At 46.9% G+C, this 18,103-nt stretch overlaps 1 protein-coding gene across 1 annotated transcript in view; it reads left to right on the plus strand.

The window, feature by feature from the left end:
* Positions 1–1,546: 1,546 nt before the first annotated feature.
* The window catches only part of MTLN (mitoregulin), a 1,146,577-nt gene continuing 1,130,020 nt past the window's right edge, over positions 1,547–18,103 (plus strand). The window contains exon 1 of the mRNA XM_050753155.1: positions 1,547–1,550. The gene's annotated coding sequence lies outside the window, so the exon portion shown is untranslated. The remainder of the gene's footprint in view (positions 1,551–18,103) is intronic.

An 18,103-nucleotide genomic window follows, 5' to 3' on the forward strand; every position in this document is an offset into this window, starting at 1 on the left:
ATGGGATGGTCATCATTGGTAAGGGAGAGACCTCTTTCTCTTAACATTGACCCCAGGACCACTGCTTTACCCCATGCAGCTCCTAACTCAATCCTATGGGGAAGATACTGCTGTTCTCTCAGAAGTGAAAGCTAAGGGTGAGGACTCAGTTCGGGACCACCTGGCTGGCAAGTGGAGAACGGAGACTTGAATCTGGGCCCATTGACTCCTGTACTGGGCAATGGGGCTTCTCCTCAGCAGGTGAGAGAAGAACTAGGGGTATACTGGTTGCTGCCAAATCCAGGCTCTGTCATTGGGCTATGGGTGTAGTGTTTGACCTTAGTCAGGTAGGGAAGTTGCTGAGAATGGCAAGGCTGTAAGCTGCAAGGATCTGCAGGCCCAGGGAGGTCTCTTGTTGAGCCTAGGTTTTTCTTGGTGCAGGAGACAGAATCTTGGAATAGATTTGGAGGTCATATGACCTGATTGCTGATTACACAAATCATTCTGTCCCAAAAGGCGACTTTTATATCATGGGCTTTTTTTTGCTCTTAGATGCAATTATGCTGTGTGTCAGTGGTATACATTTAAGTGTTGGAGAACCTAGGATGAATATTTCAGTCTTCTTTTCCTCACTTAGATCTCTAAGTCACTACCCCAAGAAGCCCCTTGACAATGTGCCCTGCTGGTGAGAGGATTCTCTGAACGATGTCTGCACACTGACTTGCTCCTAAACATGGAATCACTGTCACTGACAAATGCAGGCTGGAGCTGGGGTGTGGTGCCGGCAACCGAAATACCTGGAAAGCAATGCTGTTTGTAATCAGATTGTCCAGTCTGGAAAATGGCTCTTAGAAGAGTTCTAAACAAATCGAAATACAGACTTCTCTTGATGGGTACAATGGTTGCATTCCTGGGAAATTCAGTGCATTTTAAGCCATGTAAAAAACACCCCATACAATATTTATATATAAAATGGAATTAGGTTCCAGGCTTGGATAATTAATAGATTTTTACCCAAGTGGATGTCAACAAGGATGTTTGAAAATCATCTGGGATGTGGGATGATTCTTTGTTGTTAGGGATTGTTCTGGAGTTCTTACTGCATCTGCCAAATTCTGTCAGTGTCCCTTCCCTGGCATGGTGATGACAGAAAAGACCCTACTGATTTTCCAAGTTTCTCTGAGGGGGCCTCTCCGACCCCTTCCCCGAGAAAGCCCACTTGCATGAATGAAACATTTTGTAGAGCATCAGAAAGCAGACTGTAACTGCCATGGTCTCTGTTTACTAAAGAGGTGTTTCTCTCTTTCCCACTGAGAACACCTGACCATTGTAGAAGTCCAGAAACTTCTGAGGGTCATCCAAAATTAGCCCTCTGAAACACAACATGTTACAATGGTTTTTCTGGACAGGTGATTTTTTCCCCTATGTGGCTTGAAATGACCAAAACAACCACCATTAAAAATATTCTCTAAAAAATTAATGGGTTCTTTAGAAGGCCCTCTGGTCTTAACCATAGCAACGGCACTGGGAGCATCATTTGCATACACATTGCCAATTACTAAATATGGGGGTGTGAAGTATCACATGCTTTACAAGGAGCCCCAATTACCATGGGGACTAAAGGCAAAATTCTGTCTTCCGCACCCTTTGTCCACTGTCTCTGGTCATCAAGCTCCTGGGCACAGCTTCTGGTGGGACATGCCCCCACTGGATTGCTAGGGGCTTGAGCCACGGCGTGGGAAATCACTCAGGCTCCTTTGCTGGGTGGCAGAACTTGGAGGCTCTTGGATCCATAGCTGGGACCTGAGTGTGATGTGGTCAGGAGGGCCTGTCCTCAGCCAGGCTGGGATGTCCAGCTGTTGCTGGTGTCCCCAGCTGGGGCTTGGAGTGAAGCTGGGAGGCATACAGCACTTACTGTCCCAAACTCAGTTCCATCCATGATAGGAGCCCCAGTGAAGAATCCAAACCGGCCCATGTCAGGAAGTTTGTTCGTAAAATGAAAGTTCAGAGCTGCTCCTTATGCACACAGCATGGTGATAGGAACCCTGGAGAATAAGAAAGAACTCGAAAGCTAGTTCCTCACGTGGGGGCGGGGGGGGGGCGGTGGAACAAAACAAAACAAACAAACAAACAAAAAACAAACCTTAAAGTAACCAACAGTTTCTCGTTGTGACTCCATCAGCGGCGACCGTGCTTTGGAAGTTCGCTCACTAGTTAGTAGCAGCTGCGTACGCTCGAGGCCAGGCAGGGTTCAAAGCACTTCACAGACACAGGCAGCACACAATGCAAGCCTGCTCCGTTTCCCATGCAGAACAGGGCATGCGAGTTTGGACAGGGAGGAATACTGGCTCCCCCCGAAAAACTGCATCCCGATCTATCACTTCCCGAGATGTGACAGCCAGAGTTCTTATGATGAGAGTTTCCGTGGCAAAGGTGGTGCACTGAGTCCCCCAACTGTTCAGTTTTCTAATTCTTTCAATCCTCTGATGCTTCGAACCCTCCCCACTGCCCTATGACGGAGATGCTGTTAAGGCCCTTTCATGAAACTGAGGACCAATAAGTGAAACTTTTGGTCACTTTAAGGTCGTGTAACTTGCTCACAGTCACACGACTGTGAGTAAAAGGGACTAGAATGCAGGCTGCCCAGCCTCAAAGCCTGCAGCAGAGCTGGTCTTCTGACAGATGACAAACTGAGCAGCTAGGCTCTGGGACTTCTTGGCCCAGGGAGGCCCCTCACCAGCATGACAGGTCTGGGTTCTGTTAGGGAAGCCCCATCTCCTTGCAGGGTGAGAGAATAGGAAACCGGAGGGCCGACACAGGCCCCGCAGCGCCGCGGGTGTGGGGGCGAGCCTGGAGACTTCGAGATCGGTCTGTGCTCACCCTGAGAACTGAGTCCACACACACCCCCGCCCCGATTATCTGTCAGAAAATGTGCTGTTAGAGAGAGGGCTCCAGGGCGCCTCAGATCGTGTCCTGCTGTCTCAGAATGCTTTGAGAACATGGGAGGCCAAAAAGGGGGTTTTGGAGGCCTTGAGGCCACCCTCACATTCAATGATGGGCAGTGCTCCCTGGACAGTCTATACTTCCTAGAGTGGCAGCTGGCACCTCCCGCTCCTCGTGGCTGGCTGAAGAGTGTGACCAGGTCCTGGCCAATTCGCTGTGAGCTGAAGTGACACCGTTGAGTGCTGATCTGAGACCCTGGAGAGTGTTCCTCTATCAGTCAGTGTCCCTGAGTGACCCCAGTGAGCACCGGAAGTTGGGGCTGCAGTTGAAAACCAAGGCCCTCCTAGCCCTGGGCAGTGGTGGCCACCTGGCAGAGAAAGCCAAACCAAGAAAATTAGGTGCCCAAGGACAATATCCATCAGAGAGCTTTAGCACTACGCCAAAACTGTCACATGGCTGGAAAGTGGGGAGGCAGGATTTGAACCCAGGACTGCTTCCAGAGTGCAGGCATCCTGCCTCCCAGTAATGGACCTGTGGTTCCTGATGCAGACAGCTGTGAAGTAATGATGACAGGCCCAAGGGGTCAGTGACAGAGGCTGCTTCCCAGAGTACCCGGTTCTCTGGACACATGGTGGGTCCTAGAATTCACTGGGGGCGGAAGATGTCCTGGAAAGAGGAGCTGAATAACAGCCTCAGATGACTTGGAAAGCTGGCAAGGTGGCCTTGCCATACTCTCCTTTCTCTCTCTGCCCTGCACTGGGCACTGATTCCATGCCAGCTGCCTCACCTATGACCCTGTGAGGGCAGTGCTTATTATGCCAGGTCACAGAGAAGGTCCCTAAACAGCCCACTGGCCACTGGGTCAGCTCTGTACTCGCCTCACCTCAGTCACCAGCTTCAGGCTTGCAACACAGGACATGGGAACAATTTTAGGGAACTATCGCCTAAGTTAAGGGAGTCCTCTAGCTTGGCTAGATGTCTTAGTTTAGGCCACAGAAATACCACAGACTGGGTAAGTTATAGGTAATAGAAGTTCATTTCTCACAGTCCTGGAGACTGGGAAGTCCAAGATCAAGGTGTCAGCAGGTTCAATGTCTGGTGAAAGCCTCTTCCTCAGAGATGGCGGCATCTTGGTGTCCTTACAGGGTAGAGGGGTAGAAGAGGGGTGACAGCTGTCTGAGGCCTCTTTTAGAAGGGCATAATCCCATTCATTAGAGTGGAGTCCTCCTGGCCTAATCATCTCCCAAGGACCCCACTTCTTAATACCATCACCTTGCGGATCAGGTTCCAACATATGAATTTTGAAGGGACACATGCATTTAAACCATAACACTAGATATAGGATGGACCTAATCCATTACCAAGGCTTGGCCTGGGCAGGGGTGAATGTGAATTGTGTGGAGGAGGGGGTGACATGCTGTTTAATCTTCACCGCATCTTCAGTGCATTTTCCAGAGAAAAATGATTTATTTCTGGTCCTTGGGCATGTGGTTGACGCCAATGCTTCTCAAACCTGAAAGTGCACAGGCATGCATGTTTATAGCGGCACAATTTGCAGTTGCAAAAATGTGGAACCAACTCAAGTGCCCATCAATCAATGAGTGGATAGAGAAACTGTGGTATATATATATATATATATACACACACACACACACACAGTGGAATACTACTTAGCCATAAAATGAATGAATTAATGGCATTTGCAACAACCTGGATGACATTGGAGACTATTATTCCAAGCAAAGTAATTCAGGTATGGAAAACCAAACATCATATGTTCTCACTCATAAGTGGGAGCTAAGCTATGAGGACGCAAAGGCATAAGAATGACACAATGGACTTTAGGGACTCAGGGGGAAAGGTTGGGAAGGGAGTGAGGGATAAAAGACTACAAATTGGGTGCAGTGTACACTGCTTGGGTGATGGGTGCACTAAAATCTCACAAATCACCGCTAATGAACTTACTCATGTAACCAAACACCACCTGTTCCCCAATAACCTATGGAAATAAAAAATTAAGAAACCCCCCAAAACCCTTGAAAGTGCGTATGAATGATCAGGAATCTTGTTGACAGCCAGATTCTGGAACAGCAGGTCTGGAATGGGGCCTGAATTCTCTGGAGGTGCCCTGCTATTCTGATGATAGCAATAACTGATAAGATACTTTAATATCAGGCCCTGTGCAAACAGGTTTCAGAGTAGGCTAGATCTTATTTGGTCTCTGAAATTTTGCCAATTTGGCCACAGAACAGATTGTCAGCTCCAAAATAAGTTTCACTTTCTAGCATATTGAAATAATTAGAAGAAAGGGAACCTTTCCTGCTCTTTTGGAATAAAGAAGACAATGAGACCCGTGAACCAAGGCTAAACCACTGTGGTAGGTGGAATACTAAGATGGTGCCCGAGATGCCTGCCACCCTGGCTTCGACACAGCTTCTCCCAGCTGTTCAGTCAAACATGGATTGAGATGCTGCCACGAAGGGATTTTGCAGATGTAGTTAAGGTCCCAAATAAGTTGACCGTAAGGAAAAGAGACTATCCTGGGTGAGCCTGACCTAATTGGGTGAGCCCTTAGAAAGGCCTGGGCTCTTGCTGGTGCAAGAGATTTGGACCATAAGAGGGGTGGATGTGAGGGAGATTCTCAATTGCTGGGGTGGAAGAAATGGCAGGGAATATGGATGGCTGCCAACAAGGAGCGTTCAGTTTCCTTGTGGTCCTGTAGGGACTTCCATCCTACAATTCATTCATCCAACAACTTAAATGAGTTTGGAAGAATCTTCCCTTGAGCCTCTAGAAAAAACAACACTGCTCATCTGAGGCTTTGAGTTCAGTCTCATGAGACCCTGACGGGAGAATTCAGGTACAACACACCCAGACTTCTGGCCTAATAAACTGTACGTAGCAAACGGGTGATGTGTGAAGTTAAGTTTGTGATAATTTGATAGGCACCGACATAAAACAAATACAGTCACAAGAGGGGAACTTTGCAGCCTTAGCAGCACTTGTGGAGGTGCAGCCCTGTGCACGTGGGTTAGCAGGATTCATCTTTTATATTGACATGGTGGGTCAGAATTGTCACAGATAGGGTACTTGGAACCTGAAAGACATAGGCTTTGTATCTAAAATTCGGTTTCTTCCATTTTTCTTGTAGAAAAAAAGACTGTGTGTTAAGGGAAGAACTATTATTTCCTTAAAACAATTGTGCCTGGTAAAGACAATGGTAGTGTTTTAAGTATGATATTTATATTTTTCTGGCCAGCTCAGTAGGAAAATTATGGTTTGAAAATATTTGGCTAAACACTTAAGCTCACCAAGGGAGGTGAGGGTGGGGAGTGGGGTAGGAACTTGGAAGCGGGGTCTGAATGGTGTCATATGTTGCATGTTGGGAGTGGGGTAGGAGCACTGAAGCGGCGTCTGAATGGTGTCATATGTTGCATGTTTACTTTCCTTTTGGTTACATGTTATTTCTGTTGCTAAAGATCTCAGTTGCTTAGCTAAGAGGTGTATGATATTCAGCTTTATTGCCTAGACAGGTTGGAGGTAGCCCTTCTTAGAAGAGTTCTGAAGAAAGACTCCTCAGGGGCACATTCCATTCCTCTGTGCTCCCCAACTCTAGCCACTAGGGGACTCCCACCTGGATGAGATCGGCCTTTATTTTATTTATTTATTTAGTTTTTGAGACAGAGTCTCACTCTGCTGCCCAGGCAGGAGTGCAATGGCATGATCTCGGCTCACTGCAACCTCCGTCTCCCAGGTTCAAGTAATTCTCATGCCTCAGCCTCCCAAATAGCTTGGACTACAGACATGCACCATCACACCCAGCTAATCTTTGTATTTTTAGTAGAGACAGGGTTTCTCCATGTTGGCCAGGCTGGTCTTGAACTCATGACCTCAAGTTGATCTGCCCACCTCGGCCTCCCAAAGTGCTAGGATTACAGGCATGAGCCACTGCACCCAGCTGAGAACGGGCTTTAAAGACTGAAGAGATCTCAATGATGGTACTTTCCATGGATGATCTTGTAAACCTGCAAGGCTTAACCTCATTTTCAAATAACCCAACATCATTCATTATTATTATTATGCCATAATCATTGTGATGAACTTAGTATTTTAACAGGGGAACAGATCTCTGACTTCTGGGAGAATTCATGTCTTATTCTGCAATCTTGAGTTGAAGCTTTTCAACAGAACTAGCTAAATTTGGAGGCACAGTTCACCTCAAGTTGTTTGTAACTTCATCTTTCCTCGCTCTTGCCTATTAGATGGGTTAATGCCTGGACCTAACTTTAGAGTGGATTTAATGGGGCAATTTAAGTGACCCAAGTCACGTTCTTGACTTGTATGTCCTTGAGGGGTCTAGACTTTAACACATTGGTAGGTTAGGGGGTAGTTGGGGAAGGGGTGAGCAGACATGTCTAAGCTGGGGTATATATTCCCATTGGAGGTGTAGCACACACGGTCTGTGGGGGCGTGCAAGAAGCATTGCCAAGTGAGAGACCAGACAGCAGGGACCGTGTGGAGGTGATTGCTAAGGCCTGTATCAGAGAAGGAAACCCAGAGGCAGAGGTGAGGACTGGGTGATGGGTGTGATGTGGGAAGTGTGAGGGAAAGAGGAGGTGAGCTTGACTGTAAGGCTTCCAGGCTGGACATGTGAGCAGATGGAGAAACAGGAAGGAGGGCTCACAGAGACCATGGTTGGAGGAGGCATGAGAAGGGTTCTAAACTTGATGTATTTGACATGCTTGAAGACAATTGGTTGGGGAGACTTACAGTCTGTTGGAAAAATGTCCAGTGCTAAGGAGAGATGTGGGGATAGACTGGGAAGAGCCACTGATAGCTATGCTTTCTTCCATACTTACTTTTATTAACTTTGCCTTCTGAACCTCCCCTATTGTATGAGGATTTGTAACCAAGCAGCCCTAGGAAGCAAACTGGGTGGCTTATACCAACAGGCATTTATTCTTATACAGTTCTGGAGGCCAGAAATCTGAAATCAAGGTCTTGGCAGAGCTATGCTCCCTCTGAAAGCTGTAAGGGAGGATCCTTCCTTGCCTTTTTTACCTGCTGCTGGCAATTCTTGGCGTTCCTTGGCTTGTAGCTGCATCACTCCGATCTCTCTGCCTTGGTCTTCACAAAGTCTTCTTCTCTGTGTGTCGCTCCACTTCTTATAAAGACACCAGTCATATTGCATTTTAGGGCTCACCCTATTCCAGTATGATCTCATCTGAATGAATTATATCTGTAAAGACCCTATTTCCAAATGAGGACACATTCTGAGGTTCCAGATAGACCTGAATTTTTGGAGGAACACCTGTGAACTCAGTACACCTTTCTTACAATGTATATTTCAAACTCCAGATGTGCAAAATGTGGATACTAATTTCAGGACCACAATTGCAAGATACATGATAGTATTGAAATTTGCATGCATAGCATCAGGCTATCTTGAAGTTGGGGTTGTCCATTCATGTAATGTAAGTTTGATGCAGGCTAGCTCCAGTATTTGTAGTTTTCTTCATGTAAGAGCTAAGACAGAAGTCAGTGCCTTTCTAGCTATCCCCCATAAAACATCACAGAGAGTTTTCTAGGGAGGATGTAAAGGAGGTTGCCCTCATATCATCACAGCCACTGGCTGACACATCCTCGCTGGACTCTGGAGGGCTCTCTTTCTGACGCCTTCCCAGCCCAGCCTAGCCTCAGTGGCTCCTCTCATCCTCCAGGGCTTCCTTCATCCCCACCAGAGGAGGCTGTTGCTCCTCTCCTGTTGTATGGAGTTGTGATGGTTGCAGCTCCCTCGGCAAGGGTCATGTCCCCAGTCTCCCTTCCCTCTAGATGGGGCCCCTTGACCAGTTCCCCCCAGTGAGATGGGATTGGACGTGATGTGGGTTGCCTTACTTAAGTGGTTGTCTACTGGCCAGAGGCCACCACGAGTTGGAAGGATCCTGGATCCCTGAAACACTGTGTGGAAGGCTGCCTGCTGAACACTCACCTTGGACTGCCTGTGAGCAAGAAAGAACTTTCATCGGGAGAAGTCTCTGAGCGTGGAGGTTTATCAGTCACAGCACTCATGTCCCTGCCCAGACCACCCTCAGCACAGCTGGGAAGTCTCCATCCTTGACTACTAGATGCCGTTCAGCCCTGCCCATGCTCCTATTCCCACCTCACATCCCAGGCCTGCCGTGGGGCTCAGTGGAACCCACTGTTGTCCAGGGTGCAGGGCCCTCTTCATAGAGGGTAGTAGGGATGACAAACAACTCAGAATTGTTCAGGTGGGGTGAGGGGTGAGGTATGGGGCTCACACCTATAATCCCAACACTTTGGGAGGTCAAGGCAGGAGATTCGGTTGAGAATAGGAGTTCAAGACCAGCCTGGGAAACATAGTGAGACCCCCATCTCTACAAAAATAAAAATAAAAAATAGCCAGACACGGTAGCAGGTGCCTTTGGTCCCAGCTACTTGGGAGGCTGAGGTGGGAGGATTGTTTGAGCCCAGGAGTCTGAGGCTGCAGTGAGCTATGATCATGCCACGCACTCCAGTCTGGGCGACAGAGTGAGACCCTGTCTCTAAAAAATGAAAAAAGAATCCTCTGGTGCAGGTTAAACTTAAGCAAATACAGTGCTTGCTGCGGTATCTTTTTGGGGGGGAGAATTTAATTTTTTTCATCTGCTTACCTGAAAAATTCAGTTCTCGGTGCAAGACTAGAACAGCATTGGTGTGACCGATGCATTCTACACCACTGCCATCTCATCTGATACAGGATATATGTCCCGGTGGTTACTGTCACCAAGAAGCCTCTCGTCGGCATTGAATCGTCACAAATGCACATGGCAGCACTCATTTTAACAGATATCTGTGATTTTTAAAATGATGATGCAAGTCTGTGGCTTTTGAGCTTTGTGTCCTTTTCATTTAATGTCTTCTTGAGTGTGATGCTTTCCTTTTGAGGCCTGGGGACCCAGGAGTAAATGAAACAGACAAAGCTCACTACTCTCATGAACTCATAGTTAACTGTAAGCCCAAAATTTGGTTTTTGTTCTGCAATCAGTTTTATGGTATTTTTTTTTCTTATCTTAATGTTAACATTCTGCAGCTGCATATAGAGCTGTGACAAGGGGATTGCTTTGGAGCCTGGCAGACGTGGGCTGGAATGGTCCCTTTGCCCCCACCCTGGGTTTTCCTGGGGGTGTCGTGGGGCTGCTGCTGCCTACTGGCTGAGCTACTGTAAGGAATCAAGGTGTCCTTGTAAGCTTGGTGCCTGATCCTGGGGAACCAGTTGGTGGATGACTCATTTTGCATGAATAATGCATGGCTTTTGCATTGTACAAATCATCAAATGTAGTGCACATGGATCACATTGTTTCTGGTTTATCAAATACCTAGAAAATCACTCCATTTCCCAAGGCAACCTTGCCCTGGTCCTTCCACCCCTGATGGTGCTTTCTCCTTCTATTCCTCATCTGCTTACTCCCCTGACTCAGCATCATTAGATCAAAGGAAAACACAGGCTTCCTCGGGGCACTTGAAAATGAGCCGTGACTGCTTAGGAGAAGAGAAGCAAAGGACTAGATTCAGGGAGGAGGTGGGGGAGGCAGGGCAGTTCTGGCTGTTAAGCCCCCACCCAGGAGAATCTTCTGTTTGTCTCCATTTCAGCAGAGAACTACAATCAGGACTTTTCTTGAGGCCCATCCTGACTGTTACCAAGCTGCGGCGTGGACAGGCTGGTGTTTTACGTTTGCATCTGCTGATTTAAAACAGGAAAAGGTGCGTCTTTTTAAAGCAATCAGAATGTGACTCTTCTAGCTGTGATTGCTATGCACAGCTGAAAACACTTCTTCCCGCGTGGTTCAGGTTCTGTCACCGGGTGCCCCGGTCTGTGGAACGCTTTCTGTAACCTTGAACTGGCCTGGTTTAATTTGCTGCACATAATGATATCCCCCAAGTGCAGTTTTGGAGGCACCTGGTTCTATGCGGTTAATGACGGTTCCAATCCCTATTCTGTGTCAAACTGTTGTGAATGAAAAACAGGTGAAATCTGATCACCACAATTCACTTTGAATGGATAGGCTTTTAAAACCTATGTTTTCTAAAGATAAAGGTAATATAAGCTCACATTTGAAAAAAAATGAAAATCAGCAAAGTCCCAAGAAGGAGGTGTACATATATATATATATATATATATATGTAAAATCCTACTCAGGATACACATTCTTGCTGGTTTTATTTTGGATTTCCTTAATTTGCTTGTCATTTTCTACTGTCTCCCTCTATCACTTTAAGTCAATGATTCTGCGTGGTCTTCTTTCTTTGAAATTTTCCTGAATACATCTGTGATCTCTCTTAGGGTGTTTTTGTTGTTGAAACTCAGATGGAAGTGAGCCCTGGACTTTCCTTTAGAGGTGAGCTTGGGGCTGAGGCTGCTACGTCGAAACGACTCCAAACCCCCAGGGAAGGCAGACCTTGTTAAAAAGGGGCATTCGGGGTAGCTCCCAAGGACAGGACAAGGACAAGGACAGGGTCGGTGGGGACAGGCCCATAGTAGTAGTTGGGGGCTACTGTGAGGCAAGCACTGGTCTAAGGGCTTGAAGATAATTAGCTGGCTCTCCCTCCGCAGGTGCTCTGATCACCCCATTTGCAGATAACAGGGGGAGGGGTGGGGATGGGTGGGCACCCAGGTGGGGCTCCTATTGCAGGCTTTGGCTGGCTAGGATGATGCCCAGCTGTGTAGCTTGGTATCCGCCACTCTTGTATGGGAGCTGAATACCTGGTAAGGAGCAGGCACTTGCTAAATAGTTATTGAATGGCTAAATGTATGGAGCTTTTATTTTATTTTATTTTTTTTGAGACGGAGTCTTGCTCTGTCTCCCAGGCTGGACTGCAGTGGCCGAATCTCAGCTCACTGCAAGCTCCGCCTCCCGGGTTCACGCCATTCTCCTGCCTCAACCTCCCGAGTAGCTGGGACTACAGGCGCCCGCCACCTCGCCCGGCTAGTTTTTTGTATTTTTTGGTAGAGACGGGGTTTCACCGTGTTAGCCAGGATGGTCTCGATCTCCTGACCTCATGATCTGCCCACCTCGGCCTCCCAAAGTGCTGGGATTACAGGCTGAGCCACCGCGCCCGGCTATATGGAGCTTTTAAATAACAATCAATAATCAATGATATTGAAGGAAATGAGCCTATTCCTAAAGAAGAAAGTCCCCATACCAGCCCAGCTTTAGACACTTGACTACGAAACCCGTTGTTCAGGTCTGTGGAGGTTGACCAGCAGTCCAGGTTTCTCTCCATTTGTCAAATGTGGCCATATATATTCGTATGTGGTTTGGTGTCCCCAGAGTGCTCCCAAGGCCGTGGTACTCCAGCAGTTAGTGTGGCCAAAGCCCCAGTCACCTGTGTGACCAAATGCTGAGTTTCTGGGCCTTCCTGGCGAGCAGCTCCATGAGCCAAGCGGGTCCCACATCCTCGGCTCCAGGGGCTCTATCTTCCCATGGGTTGCATAAGCTCTTGTTTCATCTTCCTGGTGCCTTCTGTTTTGAAGTTATTTTATCGTGAAAAACTAAAGTAATACACAGAAGCACAGAGAACACACCAGTCCCTGTGCTCGGACCGCAGGGATTCGGTCATCAGTACTGTCTCGTCATTCTTGCCTTGGGTCTTTGTTTTCATGCTATATTAAGGCATTGTATAGAGGTGGGAGTCTCATTGGCTCTCCCCACTCCCTGGGCTCCTGCCCCAGAGGCAGCCTACTCACTACAGGTGTGTGCTCCTCCAGCCCATTTCTTACACTTGTCCATACGGTTCACACACACAGCCAAAGCAGAGTAGTTTATGCCTACCACTCAGCATCTGTGGTTCTTAGGATGTTATCACATTTGCTTACTTTCTTCCTATCCTCTTTGCTGAAGTGTTTTATCACAGATCCTAGTCATCTTGTCATTTCATCCTAACAGCTGTGTGCAATGCTACAATGTTTACTTTTTTTTTTTTTTTTACATAGCCACAAAGCTACTATCAAATGTAACAAAAACAGTGAGAATTTCTTACCATCTGTAGTCAGATTTCCCTAACTGTCTTAAAAATATCGTTTTTGGTTGGTCTGTGTGAATTGGAGTCCAAATGCTGTGTGTGGAGCATCCTTCCCTCCCCTGTTTTATTTTTATTCCATGAAAGCAAAGGAACCAATCACTTGCCTGGAAAACAGCCCCCATTCAGGGGTCTCCTTTTGCTCTTGGAGTGTTGTAGAGCCCTGATCCTGCATTTCTTTAACTCCAAGAAATGGATATTTATCTACAGCCTGGACTAGAAGCTGGTTCAACTTGTGGGACAGGACTTCTTTGCAGGTGCAGAAGTTTTTCTTATTTGTGTATTTTAGCTCATCACTGTCATCTGTATCTTCCTGGAGTTTGAACTAGCTTGTTCCCTTTAACTGCTGACCAAGGCGTATTCTACTTCTCCATTCTGCCTGTCTCAATCCGTTTGGGTTTCTGTAACAGAATGCCATCTGTGGTGGCTTATAAACAACAGAAATTTATTCTTCACAGTTCTGGAGGTTGGGAAGTCCAAGATCAAGGTGCTGGCAGATTTGGCGACTGGTGAGGGCCTGCTTCCTGGTTCACAGTTGACGCCTTCTTGCTGTGTGCTCACGTGGTGGAAGGAGTGAGCGAGCTCTCTGGGGCCTGTTTTATAAAGGCACTAATCCTTTGTATGAGAATCTTAGTCTCACGACCTGATCCCCTCCAAAAGGCCCCACCTCCTAAATACCATCACATTGGGGATTGGGTTTCAACACATGAATTCTTGGGGGACACACGCGTTCAGCCTATTGCACTGCTGTCAGTGGATATTCAGTTGTCTCCACCGTTCTGCTGTCCATGTGGAGCTGCAGGGCACGCCCTGCCTCAGGGACCATGTGCAAGACGATCTCTAGGGGTTTAGTCCAGGTATGTAGTTACTATGCATGACCTTTTTTGGAGGGAAATAGAAATACCTCACTGCTGATGGTAAATATCTGAGCCCACAGCACTGAGTCCAAACATTGGTATTTATATAATTTATAGTTTAGGCTTGCATTTAAACTGGTTTCAGTTTATCTCTTGTTTTTCAGACAATGGATTTTTTTTTTTTTGTGTGTGTGTGTTTGCCTTTGGATTTTTTTTTTTTTATTACTCAAAAAAGTTTTAATTATTTATTCATTATTTATTTTAAATTTAGCTCTCTGGTTCTGTATTTGGGCCTTCAGAATGTTCCCAACAATTTTCGGCTCCTCAATAAGGAAAGCACACTTGGTACGGTCACAGACACATCCAGCACTCACAGTACCACAATAGGCCTTGCTGACATTTTTTTTTTTTTTTTTTTTTTCATTCTAGACAATCTCCTAAGAACTTTGGTTTCACAGCATGAATCCATTTGCCTGGGCACAGGTCACATGCAGATATGAGTGTCTTCCCAGCCTTCTTGGTATAAAGGTAAGCAGTTCTATTATCAGGAGTTCGGGGAAGTCTAGTTTTGTTAGAGGCTGTAGGAAAGCGTATGCCCAATGCTTCCAGACACCATCCCTGGAAGAGCACAGTGGAGAAGTTTTAAGTTTCACTTTCAAATAAAATACACTAGTTACAAAAATAATGAGTCAATCACTTAACTTGTAAAGTAAAAATCACCCTATAACCTACTCTTTCCATAAGCATGGTTCATAATTTGTTGACTGTCCTTCCAGATTTTTTTACATTTGTACACAAACATGGAAATATTCGAGCATTCCATTTAACACAACCGGGGCCCCCATAGGCATATTCTTCTGTGGCTAGTTTAACAAAAACATTCCATGGACATCTTTTCATGTCAATATGCTCAGATCTGAGCCTTTTTTTTTTTTTTTTTTTTTTTTTTTTTTTTGACATGGAGTCTCACTCTGTCACTCAGGCTGGAGCGCAGTGGCAAGATCTTGGCTCACTGCAACCTTCACCTCCCAGGATCAAGTGATTCTCCTCCCTCAGCCTCCTGAGTAGCTGGGCCTACAGACATGCACCACCATGCCTGGCTAATTTTTTGTATTTTTAATAGAGACGGGGTTTCACCATGTTGGCCAGGCTGGTCTTGAACTCCTGCCCACCCTCGGCCTCCCAAAGTGTTGAGATTACAGGCGTGAGCCACCGTGCCTGGCGCAAGTCATTTCATTTAATGGCTGGGTAGCATTTGATGGCCCAGGGATAGGATTTATTTAAACATCCTTTTATTGAAGGGCATTTAAATTGTTTTTTTTCCAAGTTTTTATTTCAAAAAACAAACCTGTGGACCATTCTGCGTGTCTATATCTTTGTACCCTTGAGGAAGTGTGTCTTTAGCATAGATTTCCAGGAGTGAGATGGCCGGATAGAAAGATATTTCAGATTTTGATAAATACTGCCAAACTGTCCTCCCCCAAAAAGTGATGCCAACGTATGGCTCTGCCAGACGTGTACCAGAGCCAAGCCTGACTCTTAGAAAAACAAAATTATCTGACCTCAACTAGAAATAGCACAGAGGTTTAGAATACAGGGTGCAAACGGGGAAAGAGAGGAGCTGCTGGACAAATCTGCCTCTAGATGTGTTCTATTTGGCCAGCAGTGTTTAAATGCTGGAAAAAGTTAGTTGTTAATATTTCAAAGCAGGAGATTTAAAATCTGGATCTCCTGCCTCTCTTGGAAATTTGCAAGTGGACGAGAGGTGAGTGGTGGCTGCCCCTGGCACATGGGGCAGGGGTCTCTGGGACTGCCGGGCCTCTGTATTTGTCCCTTGAACCACCAGCCCCTGCCTGCATTTGGGTTTGTGACCTCCAGCAGAGCATACCTAGAATGTTTGCAGGGCTGGGGGTGGAATGGCATAATTTGCTTAGACATGGTAACAGTAGGTTTCTATTTTTATCTTGATCTTTTTTATCTTGCAGTTTTTAAACTGTTGCAGAATGAAATAGAGCCACCAGATTTTTCATAATTTACAGCTTCCTTTCATGTGTGTCTGAGTTGTTTTTATGTTTCTCACTTTTACAAAAGTTTTTTTCCCTTCTGGGAAGTTGGGGCTATCCCACTCCGCAAAGGCCTCCCACAAAGGACAGGTCCCCAAGAGAGAAGAGGGTCGCCATCCAGGTACCAAGTCTGATTCCTGTGCCTCCTCACCTAGGACCATGCCGATTCCTCCAGGCGGAGGTGCCAGTTGGTCAGAGGAGGTGGGGAGGGCCTGATGCCAAAGAGCTTCCTGGGTAAACTGAGGCTCACTGCCATTTTTTTTTTTTTTTTTGGTGGGGGCGGGGACTTGCCTGCCAGGGCAGAAGCCTTCTAGTGGCCCTGAACTGAGAGTGGAGGCAGCTGGGTCTCTCCTTTCTTGCCCTGTCACCCCTCCCTCCAGCCTGCGTTGCAATCGTGTGAGGGACAGGTTGGCGAGGGGATGGTGAAGGTTTGATGTCACCGGCCCAGGGAGCATTTGACCGTTACCATGGGGAGGTCAGGCCAGGGCCAGCTCTTCTCGTATTGACTTTGGTTTCCTTCCTCTTGGGTGTCTTTCACTGATCATCCCATTCTTGTTATTCGGGGCTGTCCTCAAGTTGTAATTTACTTACGCTCAAATATCTCAGCTCTGTATTCTTATTGGAATAAGAGACACTCTTGGGCCCCCACCCTTCACTTCTCCATGGCATGTCTAGGTCTTGGAACATTTTGAAACATGACGGTTATTCTATGAATTAAAAAAAGAGGAAGGAATAGCTGCCACATGTTAAACTCTGCTTCACAAATGAGTACGTGGAGAAGAGAATGGTATCTTCAAGCTCAGGTAGAGTAATTCTTATCCTACAGCTGACACAAGGGCCAGCACTGAAGGTCAGCAAGGCGAGCCACTCTGACTGGCAGGCAGGTGGCCCCTTCCCTCCGTCCATAGCAGGCCTGAGAGTCACACTGTGGAGGAGAGGGGTAACCTGCCTGCCCTCGTCATCACCAGTATCACCACTGCTTCTCTCTTTAGCCAAGTTTCTCCCCGTGCCCTGCCTTGTGGGGATCTTCCAATGCGTCCTAAGTCTCTTCCCCAAGAAGACGATGTTGGCTGTTAGCTGCCAAGAGGTGGGGGCTGGGAGCTGGGGGCTGGGGTTAGTATCTGTGCATAAGGCCACAGCTGCATTGTGCAGGTGGCTGGGACCTCCAGTTTAAAGAGTTTATTTATAGATCACTGTGTCGAGTTCAGACTCATCTATAAATGTGAAACGCTCATTCCATGCCCAGGCCCATGCCTGGTTTAGAGCAATTGAAATGAAAAACAAATTTAAAAAATTAATTTAAAAATGTCAGCTTTACTTAAAATGATTGACACGCACAATTTTTAAAAAATAGAGGTACTCTGGGCATGCTGTCCCAGTTAGCTGTTGAGTTAAGTTGTGCTAATACATAGGTGTTTACCTTTTGGGGTGTGAAAAGGTGGATTAGAGAAGCTGCCCCCATAGGTCTGCTAGCCACCTTTGCTCCTGTTAAATTAGATCTCTTCGAAAAATGTTTAGTTCTCAGCACAGGGCCTGGCCTGCAATGTCAGCCCAGGGCACAGTGTCTGCTTTATCATATACTATTATTAATGCCACACAGGCAGGCCCGCCTCTCTGAAGCTGTGTTGCTGAGGATGAAATGTCAGAATTGAGGCTGCACTCAAGCCAGAGCATATTTCCTGGGTGCTCCGTGTTCACAAATATCAATGTCCGTCAAGTCACAGAGCACTTCCTGACGGTCACCTCAATGGCCTTCTGTGCCGGAGGTGGACATGACCTGAAGGCCCTGCTGCAGCCTCATATGGGCTGTCCCTCCCAGGGAGGACCCGCACCCCAAGACCCCTCCTCTGGCCACAGCCTTTGAGCTGAAGGAGAGTGGTGATGCAGCAGGAGGCATTTTTGTGGGGCTCGTGGTGGTTTTTCAGTGGCTTGATCTGTTGACCAAAACTCTGGAGACATCTCAGATCCCCTTCTGTTACCACAAGAGGGTGTTTTAAAACTACCTTGCAAGTTCTCATAACTAAATACACTTAAATCTCCATTTGCTCTGAAACCAAGGCAGCATGTCACATGCAGAGTGGGCACGGTGCATTTGAAAGGCTGACCTGACAGAGGGTGACCAGCAGCTGCGCACGCAGGACATTTGCCCTCTGTGTGTTCTTGGCTCCCCGACTCAGCCCTCTC

The sequence above is a fragment of the Macaca thibetana genome, chromosome 13, assembly GCF_024542745.1.
Source record: "Macaca thibetana thibetana isolate TM-01 chromosome 13, ASM2454274v1, whole genome shotgun sequence".
Lineage (NCBI taxonomy): Eukaryota > Metazoa > Chordata > Mammalia > Primates > Cercopithecidae > Macaca > Macaca thibetana.